Source organism: Arachis ipaensis, chromosome B7, assembly GCF_059453495.1.
Source record: "Arachis ipaensis isolate K30076 ecotype BB chromosome B7, ASM5945349v1, whole genome shotgun sequence".
Lineage (NCBI taxonomy): Eukaryota > Viridiplantae > Streptophyta > Magnoliopsida > Fabales > Fabaceae > Arachis > Arachis ipaensis.
The window spans coordinates 64,210,623-64,223,062 of record NC_142442.1 but is presented as its reverse complement, the minus strand read 5'-3'; positions in this window follow the sequence as shown (position 1 = coordinate 64,223,062).

Sequence of the window (12,440 nt, the reverse complement as noted above, 5' to 3'; positions counted from 1 at the left end):
TACTTTGTATTAATTCATGAAGAACAGCAGAGCTCCACACCTTAATCTATGGTGTGTAGAAACTCCACCGTTGAAAATACATAAGAACAAGGTCTAGGAATGGCCGTGAGGCCAGCCCCCAAACGTGAAAAGGTCTATCCAAGTATGTGTAAAAGATCCATGAAAATACAATAGCAAAAGGTCCTATTTATAGAAAACTAGTAGCCTAGGGTTTACAGAAATAAGTAATTAATGCAGAAATCTTCTTCTGGACCCACTTGGTGTGTGCTTGGGCTGAGCATTGAAGCTTTCAAGTGTAGAGACTTTTCTTGGAGTTAAACGCCAGCTTTTGTGCCAGTTTGGGCATTTAACTCTAGCTTTTGTGCCAGTTTTGGAGTTAAACACCAGAATTCTTGAGCTGACTTGGAACTCCTGTTTGTGCCATCAAATCTCAGGAAAAGTATGGACTATTATATATTTCTGGAAAGCCCAGGATGTCTACTTTCCAACGCAATTAAGAGCGCACCAATTGGGCTTCTATAGCTCCAGAAAATCTACTTCGAGTGCAGAGAGGTCAGAATCCAATAGCATCTGCAGTCCTTTTTCAGCCTCTGAATCAGATTTTTGCTCAGGTCCCTCAATTTCAGCCAGAAAATACTTGAAATCACAGAAAAATACACAAACTCATAGTAAAACCCAGAAGAGTGATTTTTATTTATAAACTAATAAAAATATAATAAAAACTAACTAAAATATATTAAAAACATACTAAAAATAATGCCAAAAAGCGTATAAATTATCCGCTCATCACAACACCAAACTTAAATTGTTGCTTGTCTCCAAGCAACTGAAAATTAAATAGGATAAAAAGAAGAGAATATACAATGAATTCCAAAAACATCTATGAAGATCAGTATTAATTAGATGAGCGGGGCTTTTAGCTTTTTGCTTTTGAACAGTTTTGGCATCTCACTTTATTCCTTGAAGTTCAGAATGATTGGCATCTATAGGAACTCAGAATCCAGATAATGTTATTGATTCTCCTAGTTAAGTATGTTGATTCTTGAACACAGCTACTTTATGAGTCTTGGCCGTGGCCCTAAGCACTTTGTTTTCCAGTATTACCACCGGATACATAAATGCCACAGACAGAGAACTGGGTGAACCTTTTCAGATTGTGACTCAGCTTTGCTAGAGTCCCCAATTAGAGGTGTCCAGGGTTCTTAAGCACACTCTTCTTTTTACTTTGGACCTCGACTTTAACCGCTCAGTCTCAAGTTTTCACCTGACACCTTCACGCCACAAGCACATGGTTAGGGACAGCTTGGTTGAGTCGCTTAGGCCAGGATTTTATTCTTGTAGGCCCTCCTATCCACTGATGCTCAAAGCCTTGGATCCTTTTTATCACCCTTTTCTTTTGGTTTAAAGGGGTATTGGCTTTTTCTGCTTGCTTTTCTTTTTTCTTTCTTTTTCTTTTCTCTTTTTTTTTTCCGCATATATCCTTTTTTTTTCTGCAAGCTTTTCACTGCTTTTTCTTGCTTCAAGAATCAATTTTATGATTTTTCAGATCATCAAATAACATTTCTCCTTTTCCCATCATTCTTTCAAGAGCCAACATTTTTAACATTCTTTAAACAACAAATTCAAAAATATGCACTGTTCAAGCATTCATTCAGAAGAACAATAGTATTGCCACCACATCAAAATAATTAAACTGTTTTAAAATTTGAAATTCATGCACTTCTTTTTCTTTTTCAATTAAAAATATTTTTCATTTAAGAAAGGTGATGGATTCATTTTCATAGCTTCAAGGCATAGACATTTAGACACTAATGATCATGTAATAAAGACACAAACATAAATAACATAATCACAAAAATTCAAAAAATAGGAAAATAAAGAACAAGAAAATTAAAGAACAGGTCCACCTTAGTGATGGCGGCTTGTTCTTCCTCTTGAAGATCTTATGGAGTGCTTGAGCTCCTCAATGTCTCTTCCTTGCCTTTGTTGCTCCTCTCTCATGGTTCTTTGGTCTTCTCTAATTTCATGGAGGAGGATGGAATGCTCTTGGTGCTCCACCCTTAGTTGTCCCATGTTGGAACTTAATTTTCTTAGGGAGGTGTTGATTTGCTCCCAATAGTTTTGTGGAGGAAAATGCATCCCTTGAGGTATCTCAGGGATTTCATGATGAGGAGTTTCCTCATGCTCTTGTTGAGGTTCTCTCACTTGCTCCATCCTTTTCTTAGTGATGGGCTTGTCCTCATCAATGAGGATGTCTTCCTCTATGTCAATTCCAGCTGAATTGCAGAGGTGACAAATGAGATGAGGAAAGGCTAACCTTGCCATAGTGGAGGACTTGTCCGCCACCTTGTAGAGTTCTTGGGATATAACCTCATAAACTTCTACTTCCTCTCTAATCATGATGCTATGAATCATGATAGCCCAGTCTATAGTAACTTCAGACCGGTTGCTAGTAGGAATGACTGAGCGTTGGATGAACTCGAACCATCCCCTAGCCACGGGCTTGAGGTCATGCCTTCTTAGTTGAACCGGCTTTCCTCTTGAATCACTCTTCCATTGAGCGCCCTCTTCACAGATGTCTATGAGGACTTGGTCCAACCTTTGATCAAAGTTGACCCTTCTAGTGTACGGGTGTGCATCTCCTTGCATCATAGGCAAATTGAATGCCAACCTTACATTTTCCGAACTAAAGTCTAAGTATTTCCCTCGGACCATTGTAAGCCAATTCTTAGGATCCGGGTTCACACTTTGATCATGGTTCTTGGTGATCCATGCATTGGCATAGAACTCTTGAACCATTAAGATTCCAACTTGTTGAATGGGGTTGGTGAGAACTTCCCAACCTCTTCTTCAGATCTCATGTCGGATCTCTGGATATTCGTCCTTTTTGAGCTTAAAAGGGACCTCGGGGATCACCTTCTTCTTGGCCACAACTTCATAGAAGTAGTCTTGATGCACCCTTGAGAGGAATCTCTCCATCTCCCATGACTCGGAGGTGGAAGCTTTTGCCTTCCTTTTCCTCTTTCTAGAGGTTTCTCCGGCCTTTGGTGCCATTAATGGTTATGAAAAAACAAAAAAGCTTTAGCTTTTACCACATCAAACTTAGAAGGTTGCTCGTCCTCGAGCAAAAGAAGAAAGAAGAGAGTAGAAGAAGAAGAAATAGAGGAGATGGATGGGGCTTTGTGTTTTGGCCAAGGGGGATGGGTAGTGTTTAGGTTGTGTGAAAATGAAGGAGTGAAGATGGATTTATATAGGAGTGGAGAGGGGGTTATGGTTCAGCCATTATGGGTGGGTTTGGGTGGGAAAGTGGTTTGAATTTGAATGGTGAGGTAGGTAGGGTTTTATGAAGGATGGATGTGAGTTGTGAAGAGAATGGTGGGATTTGATAGGTGAGAGGTTTTTGGGGAAGAGGTATTGAGGTGATTGGTGAATGGGTGAAGAAGAGAGAGAGAGGTGGGGTAGGTGGGGATCCTGTGGGGTCCACAGATCCTGAGGTGTCAAGGATTTCTCATCCCTACACCATGTGGCGTGTAAAACGCCCCTTGCTGCCAATCTTGGCATTAAACGCCAGGCTGCTGCCCATTTCTAGCGTTTAACGCCAGCTTCTTGCCCATTCTTGGCATTAAACGCCAGTCTGGTGCCCATTTCTGGCGTTAAACGCCCAGAATGGTGCCAGACTGGGCGTTTAACGCCCATTCTGCTACCCTTACTGGCGTTTAAACGCCAGTAAGTTTCTCCTCCAGGGTGTTCTGTTTTTCATTCTATTTTTCCTTCTGTTTTTACTTTTTCAATTGTTTTTGTGACTTCACATGATCATCAACCTATAGAAAACATAAAATAACAAATAGAAATTTAATATAGATAGTTAAAGATTGGGTTGCCTCCCAACAAGCGCTTCTTTAATGTCAATAGCTTGACAGTGGCTCTCATGGAGCCTCACAGATGTTCAGAGCAATGTTGGAACCTCCCAACACCAAACTTAGAGTTTGAATGTGGGGGTTCAACACCAAACTTAAAGTTTGGTTGTGGCCTCCCAACACCAAACTTAGAGTTTGATTGTGGGGGCTCTGTTTAACTCTGTATTGAGAGAAGCTCTTCATGCTTCCTCTCCATGGTGACAGAGGGATATCCTTGAGCTTTAAACACAAGGGAGTCTCCATTCACTTGAATGATCAATTATCCTCTGTCAACATCAATCACAGCTTTTGCTGTGGCTAGGAAGGATCTGCCAAGGATGATGGATTCATCCATACACTTCCCAGTCTCTAGGATTATGAAGTCAACAGGGATGTAGTGGCCTTCAACCTTTACCAAGACATCCTCTACAAGTCCATAAGCCTATTTCTTTGAATTGTCTGCCATCTCCAGTGAGATTCTTACAGCTTGTACCTCAATGATCTCTAGCTTCTCCATTACAGAGAGAGGCATGAGGTTTATGCTTGACCCTAGGTCACACAGAGCCTTCTCAAAGGTCATGGTGCCTATTTTACAAGGGATTGAGAATTTTCCAGGGTTTTGTCTCTTTAGAGGTAATTTCTGCCTAGTCAAGTCATCCAGTTCTTTGATGAGCAATGGAGGTTCATCCTCCCAAGTCTCATTACCAAACAACTTGGCATTTAGCTTCATGATTGCTCCAAGGTACTTAGCAACTTGCTCTTCAGTAATATCTTCATCCTCTTCAGAGGAAGAATACTCATCAGAGCTCATGAATGGCAAAAGTAAATTCAATGGAATCTCTATGCTCTCAGTGTGAGCCTCAGATTCCCATGGTTCCTCTTTAGGGAACTCCATGGAGGTCAGTGGACGTCCATTGAGGTCTTCCTCAGTGGAGATCACTGACTCTTCCTCCTCTCTAGGTTTGGCCATGTGAGACGTGTTTATGGCCTTGCACTCTCTCTTTAGATGTTCTTCTGTATTGCTTGGGAGAGTACTAGGAGGGAGTTAATAATTTTCTTACTCAGCTGACCCACTTGTGCCTCCAAATTTCTAATGGAGGACCTTGTTTCAGCCATGAAACTTTGAGTGGTATTGATTAGATCAGAGACAATGGTTGCTAAGTTAGAGTGGCTTTGCTTAGAATTCTCTGTCTGTTGCTGAGAAGATGATGGAAAAGGTTTGCTATTGCTAAACCTGTTTCTTCCACCATTATTGTTCTTGAAACCTTGTTGAGGTCTCTGTTGATCCTTCCATGAGAGATTTGGATGATTTCTCCATAAAGGATTATAGGTGTTTCCATAGGGTTCTCCGAAGTAATTCACCTCTTCCATTGCTGGGTTCTCAGGATCATAAGCTTCTTCTTCAGAGGAAGCTTCCTTAGTACTGCCTGTTGCTGCTTGCATCCCAGACAGACTCTGAAAAATCATATCGACTTGTTGGGTCAATATTTTATTCTGAGCCAATATGGCATTCAGAGTATCAATCTCAAGAACTCCTTTCTTCTGAGCTATCCCATTATTCACAGGATTCCTTTCAGAAGTGTACATGAATTGGTTATTTGCAACCATTTCAATGAGTTCCTGAGCTTCTGCAGGCGTCTTCTTCAGATGAAGAGATCCTCCAGCAGAGCTATCCAATGACATCTTGGATAGTTCAGACAGACCATCATAGAAAATACCTATGATGCTCCATTCAGAAAGCATGTCAGAAGGACATCTTTTGATCAATTGCTTGTATCTTTCCCAAGCTTCATAGAGGGATTCTCCTTCCTTTTGTCTGAAGGTTTGGACTTCCACTATAAGCTTGCTCAATTTTTGAGGTGGAAAGAACTTTGCCAAGAAGGCATTGACTAGCTTTTCCCAAGAGTTCAGGCTTTCTTTAGGTTGTGAATCCAACCATGTCCTAGCTTTGTTTTTTACAGCAAAAGGAAAAAGCATAAGTCTGTAGACTTCAGGGTCAACCCCATTGGTCTTGACAGTGTCACAGATTTGCAAGAATTCAGCTAAAAACTGATGAGGATCTTCCAATGAAAATCCATGAAACTTGCAATTCTGTTGCAGTAGAGAAACTAATTGAGGCTTAAGCTCAAAATTGTTTGCTCCAATGGCAGGGATTGAGATGCTTCTCCCATAGAAGTCGGGAGTTGGTGCAGTAAAGTCACCAAGCACCTTCCTTGCATTGTTGGCATTGTTGTTTTCGGCTGCCATGGTTTCTTCTTCCTTGAAAAGCTCTGTTAGGCCCTCTAAAGAGAATTATTCTTTAGCTTCTCTTAGCTTTCTCTTCAAGGTCCTTTTAGGTTCAGGATCAGCTTGAACAAGTATGCCTTTATCTTTGTTCCTGCTCATATGAAAGAGAAGAGAACAAGAAAGTAGGGAATCCTCTATGTCACAGTATAGAGATTCCTTGAGGTGTCAGAGGAAAAGAAGAATAGAAAGAGGAGGTAGATAGAAGCGAATTCGAACATATAAAGAAGGAGGGAGTTCGAATTGTACCTTGAGGAGGAGTGTTAGTCCTTTAAATAGAAGGATATGAGAAGAGGGGAAGAATTTTCGAAAATAAATTAAAAAGATTTTGAAATAATTAAAAAGAAATTTGAAAATTTGATTAAGATTTTCGAAAATTAAGATTAGGAAAGAAATTAAGTGATTTTTGAAAAGATTTTGAAATTAGAAATTAAAAAGATATGATTGAGAGTTAATTTTGAAAAAGATGTAATTGAAAAGATATGATTGAGAAGATATGATTGAAAATCAATTTTAAAAAAAAAAGAGAAAGTTTTAAAATTAAAGTTGATTACTTGACTAACAAGAAATTAGAAGATATGATTCTTAAAATTTAAAATTTGATCCTTTCTTAATAGGCAAGTAACAACTTGAAAATTTTGAAGTAAATCCTTAATTTTAGCAAGGATTTTTGACAATAAAAATGGAAAGAAATCGATTTTGAAGAGATATGATTGAAAAGATATGATTTGAAAAAGATTTGATTTTGAAAAATTATGAAGATTTGAAAAAAATCTAAATTAAAAACAAAATCTTTCCTCTAGTGTCATCCTGGCGTTAAATGCCCAGAATGGCATCCATTCTGGCATTTAACGCCCACAATCTTACCTTTTTGGGCGTTAAATGCCCAGCCAGGTACCCTGACTGGCGTTTAAACACCAGTTTTCCTTCTTCACTGGGCGTTTTGAACGCCCAGCTTTCTCTATTTGATTCCTCTGCTGAATGTTCTGAATCTTCAATTCTCTGTATTATTGACTTGAAAAGACATAGTTTTGAAAATATTTTTGAATTTTTGATGATGAGAAACAACAATAAAAAATGCAACTAAGATCAAATGAACAATGCATGCAAGACACCAAACTTAGAAATTTTGTATTTAGAGGCTTTAACAAATTGAGAATGCATATGAGAAACAACAAAACACACAAAACAAGAGAATTTAAAGATCAGAACACTGAAATCATCAAGAATAACTTGAAGATCAATGAAGAACATATTGCATGTATTCGAAAAATGCAAGAAGAATAAAAACATGCAATTGACACCAAACTTAAAAATTGATACTAGACTCAAACAAGAAACATAAAATATTTTTGGTTTTTATGGTTTTATAAATTTTTTTGTGATTTTCGAAACTTATATGGTAAAGAAAATAAAGAGAATCAAAACTTTTAATAAGAATTCCAAGAATCATGCAATGTTAGTCTAAAGCTTCAGTCTAAAAGGATTAGACATGTTTGGCCAAGCTTCAACAGGACATTACATTCAGCAGCTAAATTGATGAGAATCAATCAGCTTTTGTGATGATAAGAACATCACCTTGAAACTCTAGAATTCATTCTTAAAAATTCTGAAAAGTACCTAATCTAAGCAACAAGATGAACTGTCAATTGTCCAAACTCGAACAATCCCCGGAAACGGCGCCAAAAACTTGGTGCACGAAATTGTGATCATCAATGGCGCCATCATCATGGTACACACAATTGTAATTTCAACTCTTTATCACAAATCCGCACAACTAACCAGCAAGTGCACTGGGTCGTCCAAGTAATAAACCTTACGTGAGTAAGGGTCGATCCCACGGAGATTGTCGGCTTGAAGCAAGCTATGGTCACCTTGTAAATCTCAGTCAGGCGGATTCAAATGGTTATAGAGAATTGATAATTAAAAGATAAATAAAACATAAAATAAAGATAGAGATACTTATGTAATTCTTCGGTTGGAATTTCAGATAAGCATATGAAGATGCTTTGTTCCTCCTGAACCTCTGCTTTCCTATTGCCTTCTTCCAATCATTTATACTCCTTTCCATGGCAAGCTTTATGTTGGGCATCACCGTTGTCAATGGCTACTTCCCGTCCTCTCAGTGAAAATGTTCCAAATGTGCTGTCACCGCACGGCTTATCATCTGTCGGTTCTCGATCATGTCGGAATAGGATCCATTAATCCTTTTGCGTCTGTCACACGCCCAACAATCACGAGTTTGAAGCTCGTCACAGTCATCCCTTCCCAGATCCTACTCAGAATACCACAGACAAGGTTTAGACGTTCCGGATCTCAGGAATGGCCGCCAATAATTCTAGCCTATACCACGAAGGTTCCAATCTTAGATTAGAAACCCAAGAGATATGCATTCAAGCCATTGCTAGTAGAACAGAGGTGGTTGTCAGGCACATGTTCATAGGTGAGAATGATGATGAGTGTCACGGATCATCACATTCATCAAGTTGAAGAACGAATGAATATCTTAGAGAAGAAGTGGGCGTGAATTGAATAGAAGAACAATAGTACTTTGTATTAATTCATGAAGAACAGCAGAGCTCCACACCTTAATCTATGGTGTGTAGAAACTCCACCGTTGAAAATACATAAGAACAAGGTCTAGGCATAGCCGTGAGGCCAGCCCCCAAACGTGAAAAGGTCTATCCAAGTATGTGTAAAAGATCCATGAAAATACAATAGCAAAAAGTCCTATTTATAGAAAACTAGTAGCCTAGGGTTTACAGAAATAAGTAATTAATGCAAAAATCTTCTTCTGGTTCCACTTGGTGTGTGCTTGGGCTGAGCATTGAAGCTTTCAAGTGTAGAGACTTTTCTTGGAGTTAAACGCCAGCTTTTGTGCCAGTTTGGGCGTTTAACTCCAGCTTTTGTGCCAGTTTTGGAGTTAAACGCCAAAATTCTTGAGCTGACTTGGAATGCCTGTTTGGGCCATCAAATCTCGGGAAACTATGGACTATTATATATTGCTGGAAAGCCCAAGATGTCTACTTTCCAACGCAATTAAGAGCGCACCAATTGGGCTTCTGTAGCTCCAGAAAATCCACTTCGAGTGCAGAGAGGTCAGAATCCAATAGCATCTGCAGTCCTTTTTCAGCCTCTGAATCATATTTTTGCTCAGATCCCTCAATTTCAGCCAGAAAATACCTGAAATCACAGAAAAATACACAAACTCATAGTAATGTCCAGAAGAGTGATTTTTATTTAAAAACTAATAAAAATATAATAAAAACTAACTAAAATATATTAAAAACATACTAAAAATAATGCCAAAAAGCGTATAAATTATCCGCTCATCACATGACGCCTCGATGAATGGCTTTGGGAAGTAGAGGCAATTCTCAAATGTTAGGCTCCAAAGATTCGCTGATTATATAATAGATTGTGACCTTCCAATGAAAAAGTTTTTTGACTCAGCCATGTTGCGGATCTCGTAATCTTCATCGGTTACATTGCCATGTCCTTCCAAAACATGGGAAAAAATTGCACACCCACGGGGTATCCCGAGCAGGAAACAGGTATGTTGGCGATTCACTTGCTTAAGTGTGTTTTTAGTGGTTTGTGCTGTTAGATGAATGTCACTCTACGGTCCTGCATCACATGCGTTGATGCAGGTATGGCCAGACAGTCCAGCCATAATGGACCTATGCTATCCCTGGAACATAGTTCTCCAATCCCATCAGGCAATCCCTTTTTCCATCGAAACCCCAAGTGGTATATGTGAAAACCAGGGGCAGCGTGTATGGGCATATCCAAGTAATGGAAAATATCACGGGCTAATATAGGGGCATTGTGGTATTTTACAGTCAAATTAGATTGCAAATCATGTCCTTGTCTGCCGCTTTCTGCCAAGTTATGTTAATCATGTCACATCCTACCTAACCACAGAGCTTCAGCACATCACCACCGGGAACTGCTTCCCCCCCCAACGTTGCACGCTTTTTAAAATCCATAGGCACGTGAATCTGCAAAATGGGGGATCAGGAACTCGTAATGGATCCTGTTCGGGTAATTCATTTGTCCTCAATTAGACTACAAAAATTGGATTTTCAGTTGTGGATGAAAGGTTACAGAGACGACGGCATCATACAAGTAGAAGCCAACCATTTTATGTCGTATATTAAACGGTGGGCTCTTTGTGTATTTATGTTACTTGGTTAAAATCCCTAATCATCCATCCACTGTCGCTGGGATTATTCTATTTAACTTTTTTAATTAAAGTTTATTTCTGTTAGCATATACTTTCGTGGTACTCAAATATATTAAAAGCCCCACCGTCTATAGTGGTCCAATGGAGGTTAATAAGAGTTATCAATGTAGTAATAACTATAAATAATAATAACAATAATATTTATAAACATGATAACAATATTAATAATATAAACACTAATAATATTAATCCTTACAGCGATGAATCGCAACGGTGGTGCTTAATTCGAGTATGAGATAAAAAGCAGTATTAAGTCAGATGGGAGAAAAAATTATATCATTCAACCAAATCCAAAAACGAGATACAGATAAACTAAAAGCATGTCTCTATGTAATTCAAATCAGACTAACTCAAAATACAAATAGGAGTAATTCAAATCAAGGCTGTTCGAATTATGAGGGAGGCTAACTCGAAACTGATTAGTTCGAACTATGCATGTGATGTCCCTAGTAATTCGAAACAAGCTATTTCAATTTAGCCCCTGATTTTGTTCAAAAAAAATTTCAAATGGGGCTGATTCGGATTATTATGCATTGAGCTATTACAAATTTTTCCAAATTATGAGAATTTTTCCAAATATTCATGAGCTATCAAGAATGGGCTGAAGAGTATTGTATAGAATTCGAATTAAAAGCTTATCAATATTTTCAAAATGTCTCGTAATTAAATATTTTGAAACTTTTTTTTAATGCATGGAATAAAACATATTTTTTTTACTTCTAAATTATTAATTTTTTAACAAATTTATTTAAATTATCTCATTCAAAAGTTTTTTTTCCATGCAAAATAATTTATTAAAATAGCTTAAAAGAGTTTAGGAGTATGATGCTTGGTTTCTTGTACGGTTTAGAAGTAGGATAAGTAGGATCATATTGCTCTTGGACTAATGGATATGGGTGTTCTTCCATAGAGGGTTGTGGTGGAAAGGGGAATTCATTTTGTGGTTGAAAGTTATCATACATGGAAGGTGATTCATCTTGGTAAGGATAGTGAGGTGGTGGTTCTTGAGGGTATTGGTGGTGGAATTGGGGTGGTTCTACATATGGTTCATATGGCTCATAAGGTGGTTGGTATGGTGGGTAAGGATTAGGGTCATATGGAGGTGTTTGGTGAAAAGGGGCTTGTGAGTAAGGTGGTTCAAAATTATGTTGAGGAGGTGGTTTATAGGCATATGGTGATTGTTGTTGACAATCACAATAAGGGTCACCACATCCATTAGATTGATATGCATTAGGATTAGAATTATACCCATAAGAAACCGGAGGTTGTTGTTGCCAAGAAGGTTAATCAATTCTTTGAGGCTCCTCCCACCTTTGATTGTTCCATCCTTGATGCATATTGTCATTATAGTTCCCATTCTCTGCAACATAATTTGAGCCAAACTCATAGCTAAAGTGAGAATGAGAATTCATAATAGCAAAAGAGAATAAAAATAAGTACTAATAAGAACTAATAAAAACTAACTCCTAAAGCAAGCAAAACTAACAAAGAAGCCTATTAACATATATACAATAGCCAATAACATAGAACCATTGCAATTCCCCGGCAAACGGCGCCATTTTAATGCTCGGTTTCTTGTACAGTTTAGAATTTTACTATTGAATTCTCGTTGCAAGTATAGTTCTAAACCAACAAATAATCCTCACATGCAAAAATATTGGTTGTCACAAGTACAAACCCCAATAAGAATTAACCGAAGTATTTAAACCTCGGGTCGTCTCACAAGGAATTGCAATGAAGTGCTCAATTATTGGCTATGAAGATACAATGGGGGGTTTGATTTGGAAATTGACAAGAAAGTATAAATGACAAGAAAGTAAAATAACAAGAACTAATAAAAGAAATGGAAAGAACTCTTGGCTAAGACATGGGAAATTGAGATCACCATCCTTGTTAACAAACCATATATTGATAATTGTGAGGAACCAAGCTCATTAAGTTTACTTCTATACTTGAAGTATATCAAATGGCTTGATCAACATCAATCCATAAGGCCTAACCTAGCTACTAATTGA